General features: G+C 38.3%; 1 protein-coding gene across 3 annotated transcripts in view; it reads right to left on the bottom strand.

Annotated features, from left to right (window-relative positions):
• LOC106974722 (zinc finger protein 345) overlaps positions 1-17,707 on the bottom strand; it is a 171,767-nt gene that overhangs the window by 12,035 nt on the left and 142,025 nt on the right. The gene's annotated exons all lie outside the window — the stretch shown is intronic.

Below are 17,707 nucleotides of genomic sequence, written 5' to 3'. Positions count from 1 at the left end.
CTGTAAAATTATCATGTTTCAGGGCATCTGGCTGGCTCAGTCAAACATCTGACTCTTGATTTCAGCTCAGGTCATGATCCCAGGGTCATGGGACCAAGCCCTGCCTCTGGGTCCTCACTGAGCATGGAGCCTGCGTAGGATTCTTTTTCTCTCCCCCTCTGCCCCTCTCCCCTGCTTTCACTCTCTCTCTCTCTAGAATAAAAAAAAACTTAGGGGCACCTGGGTGGCTCAGTTGGTTAAGTGTCCAACTTTGGCTCAAGTCATGATCTCACAGTTCATGGGTTTGAGCCCCATGTGGGGCTCTGTGCTGACAGCTCATGCTCATGCTCTGTCTCTCTGTGTCTCAAAACTAATAAAACATTTAAAAAAATTAAAAATTTTTTTAAATTAGTTTTCTTTATTTTTGAGAGGCAGAGAGAGACAGAGCGTGTGGGGGGGAGGGGCAGAGAGAAAAGGAGACACAGAATCAGAAGCAGACTCCAGGCTCTGAGCTGTCAGCACAGAAGCCAATGCAGGGCCTGAACTCACGAACCATGAGATCGTGACCTGAGCCGAAGTCAGACGCTCAACCGACTGAGCCACCAGGCACCCCACATTAAAAAATGTTTTTAATTTAAATTATCATGTTCCTTTGTTAGTGTAATGTTTCTTTGATTTTTTGGTGTTCACTGAAGTTTTATATTGTGTGTTCACATTTTCGGAAGCAGACTCTTCCTCCCGTCTTTACTGATTTGCTTCAAAGGAGAAATGCCTTCTTTCAGCCTTTTCCGTGGACTGAAGGAGGTAGTAAAGGATGTTTTATATCAGGACTGGGGAGCCAAAGAGCAAAGAGTTACATAAGGGATCAAGAAAGAGAAAAAAAAAAAAAACATTAGCACAGTGGCAAGAGAATATTCTGGTGTAAACATAAAATGGAAAATCTAGGACAATAGATGGTAAGTAGACATGAAGACAAAACTGTCCAGATGGGCTCACTAGGCAGATGGAAGATCATGGGACACTCTCCAACTAACAATGTTCTATACCTTGTGAAAATTGTATGGTGCCATTAATGAAAATTGACATTGTTTCTAAAGTTGGGGTCAGTTACTATAAAATTATCATGTGTCAGGGCATCTGGCTGGCTCAGGCTATAATTATACAAGCAATGTTTCCATGAATAATATCCTTGTGCATATGCCTGACACCAGTAAGATAAAGTCCTAGAATTGGAATTGCTGCTGACAAGACATGAATTTTAAAGTTTTGAAGAAAATTCCAGCTGGCCCCTATTGAGGCAGTACCTACCGATTCAACTTGCCTACCAAGATGGTGTGAGAATATTATTTCCCACTCTGTGCCCAACATTTGCCTATATGAGAAGTAAAAATGGAAGTTCTCATTTATACTTCAAATAATATTGATAATTATTTTTACAGTATAAGAATGAGTGCTTCTGCCTAGTTGTTATTGCAGTTCATATTCTATGAATTATTTTTTCATATTCTGGCCACTTAAAATTTTTTTTAATTTATTTTTTTAATTTACTTTTTATTTAATTTACTTTTTATTTATTTTAGTTTCAATTTAATTTTTAATTTATTATTTTTGAGAGACAGAGTGTGAGTAGGGGAGGGGCAGGGAGAGAGGAGACACAGAATCTGAAGCAGGTTCCAGGCTCTGAGCTGTCAGCACAAAGCCCGATGTAGAGCTCAAACTCACGGACTGTGAAATCATGACCTGAGCTGAAGTCGGATGCTCAACTGACTGAGCCACCCAAGTGCCCCTGGCCACTTCTTTTTAAAAAAATTTTAAATGTCTATTTATTTTTTGAAAGAGAGAGAGAGAGAGAGCAGGGGAGGGGCAGAGAGAGAGGGAGACACAGAATCCAAAGCAGGCTCCAGGCTCTGAGCTGACAGCACAGAACCCAACATGGGTTCAAACCCATGAGATCATGACCTGAGCCAAAGTCAGAAATTCAACCAACTGAGCCACCCAGGTGCCCCTATATTTTGGCTACTTCTTAATGCGTTTAGTAATTTTCCCTTATTGAGATTAGTAGTAAGTTTGCATTTGCAACTTACGTTGCAATATTTGCAACAAATGTATCATAGTTTATAAAAAAAGGCAAAAAGTCATACTTGTCAATCTTTTCCACAAGGGACTCCTGGTTTTGCATGATTTAAAAATATTATCTTCTTTTCAAGCTGACATGGAACATTCACCAAGATAAACCACATTCTGGAACATAAAATATAGCCTAACACTGAAAAGAATAGAAATCATGCAATGTCTACTCTCAAATAACAATGGAATTAAAAGAAGTTAATTAACAGAAAGATAACCAGAAAATCACAAAATATATGGAGATTAAACAACACATTTCTAGTATATAGGTCAAAGAAGAAATTTCAAGAGAATTTAAAAATATTTTAACTAAGTGAAAATGAAAATACAACCTATCAAAATTTATGGGATGCAGCAAAAGCAGTTGCTCTAGCAATTAATGTATATATATTAGAAAAGAAGAAAATCTAAAATAAAAAATCTAAGTTCCACCTTAAGAAACTAGATAAAGAACAAATTAAATCTAGTGGAAGCAGAAAAAAAAAGAAATAATAAGAATTAGAGCAGAAATCAATGAAATTGAAAATAGGAAATTGGGGCGCCTGGGTGGCTCAGTTGGTTAAGCTCTGACTTTGACTTGGGTCATGATCTGACAGTTCATGGGTTCGAGCCCCATGTCAGGCTCTGTACTGACAGCTAAGAGCCTGGAGCCTGCTTCAGATTCTGTCTCCCTTTCTCTCTGTGCCTCCCCCGCTCATGCTCTGTCTCTTTATCTCTCAAAAATAAACATTAAAAAAAAATAAAACAGGAAATTAATATAGAAAATCAACAACACCAAAAGATATTTTTTTAAAGATCAATAAAATAAATAAGACTCTAGATAGGCTAACTAAGAAGAAAATACAGAAGATGTGAATTGCTAATATAAGAAATGAAAGAGGGACAGCACTACATGTCTCATGGACATTTAAAGATAATAAAAAATACTATGAACAATTATGTCCACAGATTTGATAACATGGATGAAATGGCATAATTCCTTGAAAGAAATAATATGCCAACTCATACAAGATGAAGTAGACAATCTGAATAGGTGTAAATGTATAAGTGAAATTGAGTCAATTCATAACCTTCTGAAACAGAAAGCAGCAGGCTCAATGGATTCACTGGTGAATTCTATCAAACAATTGATGAAGAAATTGTTCCAATTCTCTACAGTATATTTCAGAAGATAAAAGCAGGAGGATTACCCCCTAAATCATTTTGAGACCAGTATTACCCTAACACCAAAACCAGACGACACATTACAAGAAAAGAAAACTGCAGGCCAGTATCTCTCATGCACACAGATATAAAAATCTTCACAAAATAATAACAATTGAATCCAAGAATATATAAAAACAATTATTCACCATGACCAAATGGGATCTGTCCCAGGTACAAAGGTCTGGTTCAACCTTTGAAAATAAATTAATGTGATCCATCAGATAATCAGACTAAAAAATAAAAACCATATGATATCAATAGATGCAGAAAAGCATTCAACAAAATGTTAACACTCAAATGTGATAAAATGTCTCAACAGAATCACGGAGAGGGGAGCCTGGGTGGCTCAGTTGGTTAAGTGTCCAACTTCTGCTAAGGTAATGATCTCACGGTTCATGAGCTTAAGGCTTTCACTGAACTGTCAGCACAGAGCTAGAGCTTGCTTCAGATTCTGTGTCTTCCTCTCTCTCTGCCCCTCCCCCGCTCACATTCTGTCTTTCTCTCTCTCTCAAAAAAAAAAAAAAAGAAAAACAATAAAATTTTAAAAATCACAGAGAGAGGAAGATGGCGACACAGTGGGAAGACCCTAGGCTCACCTTGTCCCATGAACACAACTAGATAATTATATATCATCCTATATACCCCAGAAATCAACCTGAAGACTGACAAATCAAAATCCACAACTAAAGGGAGAGAAGAGGTCACATCAAAGAAGGTAGGAAGCGTAGGGGTGCCTGGGTGGCTCAGTCGGTTAAACATCTGACTTCCCGGCTCAGGTCATGATCTCTCAGTCTGTGAGTTAGAGCCCCTCGTGGGGCTCTGTGCTAACAGCTCAGAGCCTGGAGCCTGCTTGGGATTCTGTGTCTCCCTCTCTCTCTCTGCCCCTCCCCTGTTCACACTCTGTCTCTCAATAATAAATAAACGTTAAAAAAAAAAAAAAAGAAAAGGTAGGAAGTGTGGAGACATGCTTCAGGAGAGAAATGGATTACAGGTGCTGTAGAGGGGAGGGAGCCATGATAACAGACAAAGGCAAGAGAGAGAAAGGAGCACACAAGGGAACACACAAGAAAACATTTCGCCAAAGCCATTGGCTTGGAAAATGAGGGGAGCTGAATTTCGGGAGTTCTTGCAGGTAGGGGGGCTTAAAGCCTGGAGCTTTAAAAGTCAGTGGGCTTGGCTGGGATAGAGCCTGAAGGGTACTGTGCTGCTCCTGGAGAGAAGGCAGACAATCCAGGGACAGATAGCATGGAAACAGTGATCTGAGAGTGCCTGGGGCAGAGCAGGGAGATTATTTACTCCTCTCAGAGCGCATGCCTGAGAAAACAGTGTTCACAGAAATACCTCTCTGTAAACAAATGGCCAGTACCATTCCCCTCCCCTGCCCCCCCCAGCATAAACACAGAACCACCTGCAGGGAGCAGTATAGCTCCACCGCTGGCTGCCTAACTTGAAAACACCAAGCCCCACCCCACTGTGGTCTGGAGGGACTGCCCTTCTCAGTCGTGCCTGCCTCGGTCCCAGCATAGCAGTCCCCTCCCCCAGGAGACCAGCACAAACCCCTGACCATACCATATCTCTTGACCACTGCAGTTCTGGTGGAGGTGGTTTCATTTTACAAGCACACCAGAGCACACCTAATTAAAACTCACCACATTCAGGCCAAGGACCAAACACTGCCCACAGCAGGCAAGGACAGCCTCTGCAGACAACTGCCCTGATGCATAGAGCAGCCAAAACACAACAGCAGAGCACACACAGCACACACCAGAGATCTTCCTAAAGCACCAGGCCCTAGGTGCTACATGACTTCTTTCAGAAGATCATTACTTTTAGGAGCAGGAGAGAAAACTGCCTTTTCTAACACAGACAAGAAGGCAAAGACCTAGATAAAATGCAAAAATGAAGAAATTTATCCCAAATGAAAGAACAAGATAAGGCCATGGCAAGATATGTACGCAAAACAGATATAGGTAATGTGCCTGATGGAGAATTTAAAGTAACAATCATGAGGATATTCACTAGGGTTAAGAAAAGAATAGAAGGCATCAGTGAGACCCTTACAACAGAGATAAAAGAGTTAAATAAATACTTAATCACAAATGAAGAGTGAAATGAACAAGATTAGAAATACACTTCTTTGGTTAGGCTTATTCCTAGGTACCTCATTGTTTTTGTTGCAATTGTAAGTGGGATTGATTCCTTAATTTTTTTCCTGCTGCTTCATTATCGATGTATAGCAATGCAACAGATTTCTGTATGTTGATTTTATATCCTGTGACTTTACTGAATTCATTTGTAAGTTCTAGCAGTTTTTTGGTGGAGTCTTTCAAGTTTTCTATATAGAGCACCATGTCACTTTACAAAGAGTGTCAGTTTTACCTCTTCCTTACCACTTCGGATGCCTTTTATTTCTTTTTGTTATCTGATTGCTATGACTAGGACTTCCAGTACTATGTTAAATAGCAGGGGTGAGAATGGACATCCTGGCCTTGTTCCTGACCATAGAAGAAAAGCTCTTAGTTTTTCCCCACTGAGAATGAGATTGGATGTGGGTTTTTCATATATGACCTTTATTAGGTTGAGGTGTGTTCCCTCTAACCCTACTTTGTTGAGGGTTTTTATCATGAATGGATGTTGTACTTTGTCAAATGCTTTTTCTGTATCTGTTGAAAGAATCATATGGTTCTTACCCTTTCTTTTATTAATGTGGTGTATCATGTTGATTGATTAGCAAATGTTGAACCATTCTTGCAGCCCAGGAATAAATCCCACTTGATTGTGGTGCATGATTCTTTTAACGTACTGTTTGGATTTGGTTTGCTAGTATTTTACTGAGAATTTTTACATCTATGTTCATCAGGGATATTGGCCTGTAGTTTTCTTTTTCATTCGAATCTTTGTCTGGTTTTGGTATCAGGATAATGCTTGTCTCATACAATGAATTTGGAAGTTTTCCTTCCATTTCTACTTTTTGGAATAGTTTGAGAATAGGTATTAACTCTTGGCTAAATGTCTGGTAAAATTCACCCGTGAAGCCATCTGGCCCTGGACTTTAAAAAAAATTTTTTTTCAACGTTTTTTTATTTATTTTTGGGACAGAGAGAGACAGAACATGAACGGGGGAGGGGCAGAGAGAGAGGGAGACACACAATCGGAAACAGGCTCCAGGCTCCGAGCCATCAGCCCAGAGCCTGCCGCGGGGCTCGAACTCACGGACCGCGAGATCGTGACCTGGCTGAAGCCGGACGCTTAACCGACTGCGCCACCCAGGCGCCCCATCCATCCCAAAACAAGAGAATACACATTCTTTTCAAGTGCGCATGGAACATTCTCCAGAACAGATCATAAAGTGCTGGTGAGGATGTGCAGAAAGTAAACCCTTGTACATTGCTATTGGGGGTGTCAATTGATCCAACTACTAAGGAAAACAATGTCAAGATTCCTCAAAAAATTAAATATAGATTCACTATATGATCCAGCAATTCCACTTTGGGGTACATAGCCAAAGGAAATGAAAACAGGATTTTGACTACATATACACAATCTCATGTTTATTGCAGCATTATTTTCAGTAGCTAAGATATGGAACCAATCCAAATATCCTTCAACTGATGAACAAATAGAAAAGATGTGGTACATCTACACAATGGAATATTACTAAGTCATGAAGAGGGGGGTTTCCTTCTATTTGTAACAACAGTGATGGACCTCAAACACATTATTCTAAGTGAGATACATCAAAGACAAGTACCGTATGATATCACTTATATGTGAAATCTAAAAAAGCTAAATGTGTAAAAAACAGGTACAAGGGGATGGTGGGGGTGAATAAGAACAATGATGTTTAAAGATACAAACTTGAAGTTTAAAATCCTTTGTATATTTTACTACTTTAAATAAGCCACAGAAAATCCAATGCACAGTAAAATGAATATAGACAATAATACTGTACTATAATTATGTGATAAATACAGCTACATTAGCCATCATATTGCAATATATAAATGTATAAAAGTAATATGCTGTACACCTTAAACCTGGGCAGTTGCATGTCAAATTTATTCAACAAAAAATCAATGGAACAAAATACTCCAGGAACAGTTGCGCATAAATACAATCACTGGTCTTTGAGAAAGGAGCAAAGGCAATATAGTGGAGCAAAGACAGACTCTTCAACAAATGGTGTTTGAAAAACTGCACATCCACATGCAAACACGAATCTAGACAGAGTGCCTTTCACAAAAAATTAACTCAAAACGGGCAATAGATCTATGTGTAAAATGCAAAACTATAAAAGTCTTAGTTAACATAGTAGAAAATCCAGATAACTCTGGGTTTGGTGAGGAATTTTTAGAAACAATACCAAAGGCATGATCCATGAAAGAAAACTGATAAGTTGGACTTCATTAGAGTTAAAACCTTCTGGGGTTCCTGGGTGGCTCAGTCAGTTGATTTCAGCTCAGGTCATGATCTTAAGGTTCATGGGTTCAAGCCCTGTCGTTTATAAATAAACTTTTAAAAAAATTAAAAACTTCTTTTCTGTAAAAGATGATTTCAAGACAATGAGAACACAGACCACAGGCTAGGAGAAAATACTTGTAAAAGACACATTTGATAAAAGATATTATCCAAAATATTTTTTTAAACACTTAAAACTCAACAATAGGAAAATAAACGGGCCAAACCTTAACAGAAATCTCATCAAAGAAGATATGGAGGTAGAAAATAAGCCTATGAAATATTGCTCCACATTAGAAGTCGTCAGGGAAATGCAAATTAAAATAACAATGACATACTACTACACACCTATTAGAATGGCCAAAATCTTGAACACTGACATTAAATGCGGGTGAGGATGGAGAGTGACAGGAACTTTCATTCACTACTAGTGGGATTGCAAAATGGTTCAGACACTTGGTGGTTTCTTATAAAACTAAACATACTTTTAACATATGATCAAGTAATTGGGCTCCTCAGTATTTACCCAAAGGAGTTGAAAATTTATGTCCACACAAAAACCTGCAAATGAATGTTTATAGCAACTTTATTCACAATTGCCCGAACTTGGAAACAACCCAGATGTCCTTCAGTAGATGAATGGGTAAGTAAACTATAGTACACTGAGACAATATAATGTTTTTCAGTACTAAAAGGGAATGAGCTATCAAGACAGGTGCAGACATGTAGGATTTGTAAGTGCATATTACTAAGTGAAAGAGGCCAATGTGAAAAGACTATATTCTGTATAATTCCAGTTATGTGACATTCTAGAAAAGGCAAAACTATAGAGAGATTTTAAAATATCAGTGGTTACTAGGAGTTGTGGGAATGGGAGAGAGATGGCTAGGCAGAACAGAGATTTTTAGGGCAGTGAAAATACCTTATAGGATGCTATAGTAATGGATACATGTCATCATGTATTTGTCCTAAACCATAGAATGTACAACACCAAGAGCTTTGGGGGACGTGATGTGTCAATGTAGGTTTACTAATTGTTAACAAATGTTCTACTCTGGTGAAGGATATTGATAATGGGGGAGGCTATGCATGTATAGGGGAGAGTATATGGGAGGTTTACAGTTTATATACTGTAAACCTAAAACTTATATTAGAAAAAATAGTCTTAAACACACACACACACACACACACACACACACGCACGCACGCGCACGAGCGCGCACATACACACATCCCAGAAGCAACAGGTGGATGTGAAGTATGAAGAAGCCATGCGTTGAGGGGGGAGTTAAGATGGCAGAGAAGTAAGGGGACTGGGATTTCCCTCGTCCTTCAAACACAGCTGTATTGAGGTCAGATCACTTGGAACACCCAGAAATCAATTTGGGGAGTGGCAGAAGGATCTCCACAGGTTGAGGGAGACAGCTTTGTGGGATCGAGGGGCATGTATGTGAACTGGGGGAGATAAAATGGCACAGGCAAGGAGGGGAGAGAACCCCTTCTGTGGTGAGACAAAAGGAAGAGAAAGGTAGAAGGACTGTGAAATTGTGAGTTATTGAGTTAGCGCAAGAGGAAAACCTCTCTGAACCACAGACTGGGGAATGCAATTAAAGAAATTTAAAAAATATATGGAAGCAAATGAAAATGAAAACACAACAGTGCACAATTAAGTGACTATCTCTTGATTTCAGCTCAGGTCATGATTTCACGGTTCATGGGCTCGAGCCTCATGTCAGGCTCTGTGCTGACAGTGCCAGAGTCTGCTTGGGATTCTCTCTTTCCCTCTCCCACTATGCCCCTTCCCTGCTTGCTCTCTCTCTCTCTTTCAAAATAAATTAATAAACTTAAAAAAATCAAATTAAAAACATGATACTCCAATCCCTTTGGGATGTAGCAAAGGCAGTCCTAAGAGGAAAATACATTGTAATTTAGGCCTATCTCAAGAAGCAAGAAATGTCCCAAATACACAAGCTAACGTTATACCTAAAGGAGTTAGACAATAGCCAAATTGTGAAAAAAGCCTAAATATCCATCAACTGATGAATGGATAAAGAAATTGTGGTTTATATATACAATGGAGTACTACGTGGCAATGAGAGAGAATGAAATATGGCCCTTTGTAGCAACATGGATGGAACTGGAGAGTGTCATGCTAAGTGAAATAAGCCATACAGAGAAAGACAGATACCATATGGTTTCACTCTTATGTGGATCCTGAGAAACTTAACAGAAACCCATGGGGGAGGGGAAGGAAAAATAAACAAAAAGAGAGGTTTGAGTGGGAGAGAGCCAAAGCATAAGAGACTCTTAAAAAATGAGAACAAACTGAGGGTTGATGGGGGGTGGGAGGGAGGGGAGGGTAGGTGATCGGCATTGAAGAGGGCATCTTTTGGGATGAGCACTGGGTGTTGTATGGAAACCAATTTGACAATAAATTTCATATTAAAAAATAAATAAATAAAGGAGTTAGAAAAGCAGGGGCAAAGAAAGCCCAAAGCCAGTAGCAGAAGAAAACTAATAAAGATTAGAGCAGAAATAAACAATATAGAATTTAAAAAAAAACACAGAACAGATCAATGAATCTAAGAGCTGGTTTTTTGAAAGAATAAACAAAATTGATAAACCCTGAGCCAGACTTGTGAAAAAAGAGAGAAAACCAAACAGATAAAATCACAAATGAAAGAGGAGAGATCACAACCAACACCACAGAAATACAAACGATTATTAGAGAATACTATGAAAAATTATATGACAACAAACTGGACAATCTGGAAGAAATGGACAAATTCCCTGAGACTCACACACCACCAAAACTCAAACAGAAAGAAATAGAAAATTTGAACAGACCCATAACCAGCAAAGAAACTGAATCGGTTATCAAAAATTTCCCAACAAATAAAGAGTCCTGAGCCAGATGGCTTCCCAGGGGAATTCTACCAGACATTTAAAGCAGAGTTAATACCTATTCTTCTCCAACTGGTCCAAGAAATAGAAACAGAAGTAAAGCTTCCAGACTTATTTTATGAAGCCAGCATTACCTTGATTCCCAAACCAGACAAAAACTCCACTAAAAAGGAGAATTGAATTACAGGCCAATATCCCTGATGAACATGGATGTGAAAATTCTCAACAAGATACTAGCAAATTTAATTCAACAGGATGTTAAAATAATTATTTACCATGATCAAGTGGGATTCATTCCTGGGCTGCAGGGCTCATTCAGTATTCTCAAATCAATCAGTGTGATATATCACATCAATAGAAGATAAGAACCATACGATCCTGTCAATAGATGCAGAAAAAGCATTTGACAAAATACAGCACCCTTTCTTAATAAAAACCCTCAAGGGGCGCCTGGGTGGCTCAGTCGGTTAAGCCTCCAACTTTGGCTCAGGTCATGATCTCGCAGTCCGTGAGTTCGAGCCCCACGTCGGGCTCTGTGCTGACCGCTCAGAGCCTGGAGACTGTTTCGGATTCTGTGTCTCCCTCTCTCTCTGACCCTCCCCCATTCATGCTCTGTCTCTGTCTCAAAAATAAATAAACGTTAAAAAAAATTTTTTTAAATAAATAAAAAAATAAATAAATAAAAACCCTCAAGAAAGTTGGGATAGAAGGAACACACCTTAACATCATAAAAAGCCATATATTAAAGGCCCACAGTTAATATCATCCTCAATGGGGAAAAACCGAGAGCTTTCCCCCTGAGATCAGGAACACAACAGAGATGTCCACTCTCACCATTGTTTAACATAGTGTTGGAAGTCCTAGCCTCAGCAATCAGACAACAAAACAAAATAAAAGGCATCAAAATTGGCAAAGAGGTCAAACTTTCACTCTTTGTAGATGACATAATAGTCTACATGGAAAACCCAAAAGATTCCACCAAAAAAAACCTGCTAGAGCTGATAAAGGAATTCAGCAAAGTCACAGGATATAAAATCAATGTACAGAAATTGGTCACATTCCTATACGCCAATAATGAAGCAACAGAAAGAGATATCTGGGAATTGATCCCATTTATAACTGCATCAAAAACCATAAAATACCTAGGAGTAAACCTAACCAAACAGGTAAAAGATCTGTATGCTGAAACTATAGAAAGCTTATGAAAGAAATCAAAGCAGACACAAAGAAATGGAAAAACATTCCATGCTAATGGATTGGAAGAACAAATACTGTTAAAATATCTTATCCTACCCAAAGCAGTCTACACATTCAATGCAATCCCAATCAAAATAACACCAACATTCTTCACAGAGCTAGAACAAACAATCCTAAAGTTTGTGTGGAACCACAGAAGACCCTAAATAGCCAAAGAGTAATGTTGAAAAAGAAAACCAAAGCTAGAGGCATCACAATCCTGGACTTTAACCTGTATTACAAAGCTGTAATTATTCAGACAGGATGGTATTGGCACAAAAACAGACACACAGATCAATGGAATAGAATAGATAACCCAGGAATGGACCCAAAAATATACAGCCAACTGATCTTTGACAAAGCAAAAAAGAAAATCCAACGGGAAAAGACTGTCTCTTTAGCAAATGGTGCTAGGGGAACTGCATAGCAACATAAAGAAGAAGGAAACTGGACCACTTTCTTACACCTGTGAGACAGGAAACCATTAAAATCCTACAGGAGAAAACAGGCAGTGACTTATTTAACCTTGGCCAAAGCTACTTCTTACTTGACATGTCTTCAGAGGCAAGGGAAATGAGAGCAAAAATGAACTATTGGGACCTCATCAAGATCAAAAGCTTCTGCACAGAAAAGGAAACAATAAACAAAACTAAAAGGCAATCGACGGAATGGGAGAAGATATTTGCAAATGACATATCGGATAAAGGGTTAGTATCCAAAATCTGTAAAGAACTTACCAAACTCAACACCACATAAAAAATAACAATAATAATCCAGTGAAGAAATGGGCAGAAGGCATGAATAGACATTTATTCGAAGAAGACATCCAGTGGCAAATAGACACATGAAAAGATGTTAAACATCGCTCATCATCAGGGAAATACAATTAAAACCACAATGAGATACCACCTCACACTAGTGAGAGTGGCTAAAATTAACAACTCAGGAAACAACAGATGTTGGTGAGGATGTGGAGAAAGGGGAATCCTCTTGCACTGTTGGTGGGAATGCAAACTGATGCAGCCACTTTGGAAAAGTGTGGACGTTCCTCAAAATATTAAAAATGGAATTACCCTACGACCCAGCAATTGCACCACTAGGAATTTATCCAAAGGATATAAAAATGCTGGTTCGAGGGGCACCTGAGTGGCTCAGTTGGTTAAGTGTCCGACTTCAGCTCAGGTCATGATCCCACAGTTCGTTGGTTCAAGCCCCACGTCCAGTTCTGTGCTGACAGCTCAGAGCCTGGAGCCTGCTTCAGATTCTGTTTCTCCTTCTCTCTGCCCCTCCCCTGCTCGCACTCTCTCTCTCTCTCAAAAATAAATAAACATTTTTAAAAATGCTGATTCGAAGGGGCACATGCATCCCAATGTTTACAGCAGCACTATCAACAATAGCCAAATTGTGGAAAGAGCCCAAATGTCCATCAATCGATGAATGGATTAAGATGTGGTATATATACACTACTAGGTGATGAAAAAGAATGAAATCTTGCCATTTGTAACAACTTGGATGGAACTGGAGGGTATTATGCTAAGCGAAATAAGTCAGTCAGAGAAAGGCAGATATCACATGATTTCACTCATATGTGGAATCTGAGAAACTTAACAGATGATCATAGGGGAAGGGAAGGAAAAATAAGATAAAACAGAGAGGGAGGCAAAGCATAAAAGACTCTTAATACAGAGAACAAACTAAGGGCTGATGGGGGTAGGGAGAGGTGGGGAAAAATGGGTGATGGGCATTAAGGAGGGCATTTGTTTGGATGAGCACTGGGTGTTACATGTAAGTGATGAATCACTGGGTTCTACTCATGAAGCCAAGGCTGCACTGTATGTTAACTAGTAAATAATTTTTTTAAGCCATGAGCCAAGAAATAACAGCATCAATGCAAATTTTGTCACCACAAGACCTGCCTTACAAGAAATGCTAAAGGAAGTTGTACAGTTTTAATGAAATGACATTAAAAAGCAACATGAAAGCATAAATCTCACTGGTAAAGGTAAATATAAAACCAAAGACAGGGCCGCCTAGGTGGCTCAGTCAGTTAAGCAACTGACTTCAGCTCAGGTCATGATCTCATGGTTCTGTGAGTTTGGGCCAGAGGCTGACAGCTCAGAGCCTGGAGCCTGCTTCAGATTCTGTGTCTCCCTCTCGCTCTGTCTCTCCCCAACTCATGTTCTCTCTCTCAAAAATAAAACTTGAAAAAAATTTTTTAATAAAAAAAACCAAAATACTGTAATGGTGGCATATATATTTTAACACCAGTAAAAGTTAAAAGATGTAAGTATTAAGAATAACCATAACCAAATAAATTTGCTAATGGAAACACAGTATTTCAAAAAGCAAATTCTGGGGTGCCTGGGTGGCTCAGTCACTTGGGTGTCCAACTCTTGAATTTGGCTCAGATCATGGTCCCAAGGTCGTGGGATCAATCCCACATTGAGCTCTGCCTTGAGTGTGGAATTTAAGATTTTCTCTCTGCCCTTCTTCCCAGCTGATCTGGGCTTCCCAGTTGTTATGGGCTTAAAATAGACTGTTATAACTATACATTATTTGATTCAAGCCTCATGGTAACCACAAAGGAAAAACCTATAGTAGGAAAATAAAACATAAAGAGAAAAGAATCACAACATATCATTATAAAAAATCATCAAACTACAATGAAGAAAACAAGAGGGGAAGAGAGGAACAAGAGAACTATAAAACGGACAAAATGTTAACAAAATTAAAATAAGTCCTTACCTAGCAATAATTACTTTAAATGTAAGCAAACTAAATTTCCCAATCAAAAGACATAGAATGGGGGCGCTTGGGTGCCTCAGTCGGTTAAGTGTCCAACTTCGGCTCAGGTCATGATCTCACTGCCTGTGAGTTCCAGCCCCGCGTCGGGCTCTGTGCTGACAGCTCAGCGCCTGGAGCCTGCTTCCGATTCTGTGTCTCCCTCGCTCTCTGCTCCTCCCCCACTCACACCCTATGTCTCTCAAAAAATGAATAAACGTTAAAAAAAAATTCAAAAGACATAGAATGGCTGAAAAAACTGAAAAAAACAAAAACAAAAGCAAGACCCAAATAAATGCTGTTTGTAAAAAAGGACACACGTTGGCTGAAAGTGTGGGGTGGCAAAAGATATTTCATGCACATGGTAACCAAAACAGAGCAGGGGTGGCTATACTTACATCTCTACCACTCCCCCACTAGTGTTCTATCTCTCAAAAATAAATAAACATTAAACATTTTTTTAAATGTTTAAAGAAACAATGCACAATCTTCTCAAGCACACGTGAAACAATCTCTAGATCATATGGTAGGCCATAATATAAGTCTTAATAAATTTAAGAAGACTGAAATCATATCAAGCATCTTTTCTGACCACAATGATATGAAACTAGATAACAATTACGAGAAGAAAACTGGAAAATTTGCGAATATAATCAAGTGGGATTTACTCCATGGATGCAAAAAAAGCTCAACAGCCACAAATGAGTGAAAAACGCCACATTAACAAAATAAAGGATAAAAATCATACAATCATCCCAACAGGTTCAGAAAAAGCATTTGACAAAATTCAACATCCACTTATAATAAAAACTCTTAAAGAAGTGGGTATAGCAAAGAAATGCCTCAACATAATAAACACCATACATATATACATAAAATATAATTTCTCCCAGCTTTATTATTTAATCACAGCTTTATTAATTGACTATAATGCCATAATATTGTGTAAGTTTAAGGTATACAATATGTTGATATAATACATTATCTATTGCAAAATGATTAGCATCAGAGTGTTAGCTAACACTATCATTTAAAATAATTACCATTAAAATTTTTTTTAAGTTTATTTATTTATTTTGAGAGAGACAGAGATCATGCGAACAAGGGAAGGGCAGAGAGAGAGAAAGAGTCAGAGAATCCAGAGCAGGTTCCACACCGTCAATGCAGACCCCAATGTGGGGCTTGAACCAACGAACCGTGAGATCATGACCTGAGCAGAAACCAAGAGTCAGAGGCTTAACCTAATGAGCCACCTAGGTGCTCCAACCCCCCCCCCCCCATTTCTTTCTTTCTCTTTCTTCCTTTCTTTCTTTTCTTTCTTTTTTTTATGTTTATTTTTTTTGAGAGAGAGCAAACAAGAGGGGGAGGGGTAGACAGAGGGGGACAGAGGATCTGAAGTGGGCTCCGCGCTGACAGCTTGACAGCAGCAAACCCAATGCGGGGCTTGAATCCATGAACCCTGAGATCATGACCTGAGCTGAAGTCACTTCACCAACTGAGCCACCCAGGCACCCCAAATAATCACCACTTCTTTTTTGCAGTGAGACATTTAAGATCTACTCAGCAACTTTCAAGTATATAATATTTAGTCACCATGATATATATTAGATCCCTAGAACTTATTCAACTTACAACTAAAAGTTTGTACCCTTTGACCAACATTTCCCCATTACCCCCACCGTCCTGTGGTAATAATCACTATACTGTTTTTGTGAGTTCACCTATTTCAGATTCCACATATGAGTGATATCTTATAGTATTTTCCTTTCTCTGACTTATTTCACTTAACATAGTGCCCTCAGAGTTAATCCAACTTGTCACAAATAGCAAGATTTCCTTTTTTCTCATGAACGGTATTCTATTGTATATATACCACTTCTTTATCCATTTATCCACTGACTGACTTAGTTTGTTTCCATATCTCGGCTATTGTGGATAATGCTGCAAGAATATGGAAGTGTATGTATGTGGAATTTAAGAAACAAAACATATTAATATAAGGGAAAGAAAAGGAAAAAAAGGGGAGAGAAGCAAACCATAAAATAGACTCTTAGCTATGGATAACAAACTGAGGGTTGCTAGAGGGGAAGTGAGTAGGGGGATGGGCTAAATCGGTGATGGGTATTAAAGAAAGCACTTCTTGTGATGAACACTGGGTGTTATATGTAAGTGATGAATCTCTAAATTCTACTCCTGCAACTAATATTACACTATATGTTAACTAACTAGAATTTAAATAAAAACCTGAAATAAAAGAAATACAGCATAAAAAAACCATACCATTAAAGAAAAAAAGAAAAAAGAATATGGACTTTTAGATGTCTCACTGATACCTGTTTTCATTTCCTTTGGATACATACTCAGAAGTGAGATTGCTGAATCATATGGAAATTTTATTTTTAATTTTTTAAGAAACCTCCGTATTGTTTTCTATAGTAGTTATACAAATATACATTCCCACCAACAGTGCACATCCTCACCAACACTTGTTAACTCTGGACTTCTTGATAATAGTCATTCTAACAGCTGTGAGGGAATATCTCATTGTGGTTTTGGTTTGCATTTCCTTGATGATTAATGACATTGAGCATCTTTTCATGTACCTGTTACCTATTGTATATATTCTTTTGAAAATTCTTTTGAATTTTTTTAGATTTCTGCCCACTTTTTAGATTTATTGGGGTTTATTTTGCTAGTGAGTTGTATGAGTCTATATATTTTTAATATTAACCCATTTTTAAAATATGATTTGCAAATATTTTTTCCATTCCATAGACTGCTTTTTCATTTTGTTATTTCTTTTGCTGTGCAGGAAACTTTTACTTATTTAGTACCACATATTTATTTTTGCTTTTGTTGCATGAGCTTTTGGTGCCATACCTAAGTAATCATTGCCAAGACCAATGTCAAACAAGTTTTTCCTGTTTTTTTTCTAGGAGGTTTAGGGTTTTAGTTCTTATGTTTAAATCTTTAACCCATTTTGAGTTAATTTTTTGTGAGTGGTACAAGATATGAG

This window comes from Acinonyx jubatus, chromosome E2, assembly GCF_027475565.1.
Source record: "Acinonyx jubatus isolate Ajub_Pintada_27869175 chromosome E2, VMU_Ajub_asm_v1.0, whole genome shotgun sequence".
Taxonomy (NCBI): domain Eukaryota; kingdom Metazoa; phylum Chordata; class Mammalia; order Carnivora; family Felidae; genus Acinonyx; species Acinonyx jubatus.
The sequence above is the reverse complement of the archived record's forward strand: the minus strand, read 5'-3'. Positions and strand labels throughout refer to the sequence as shown.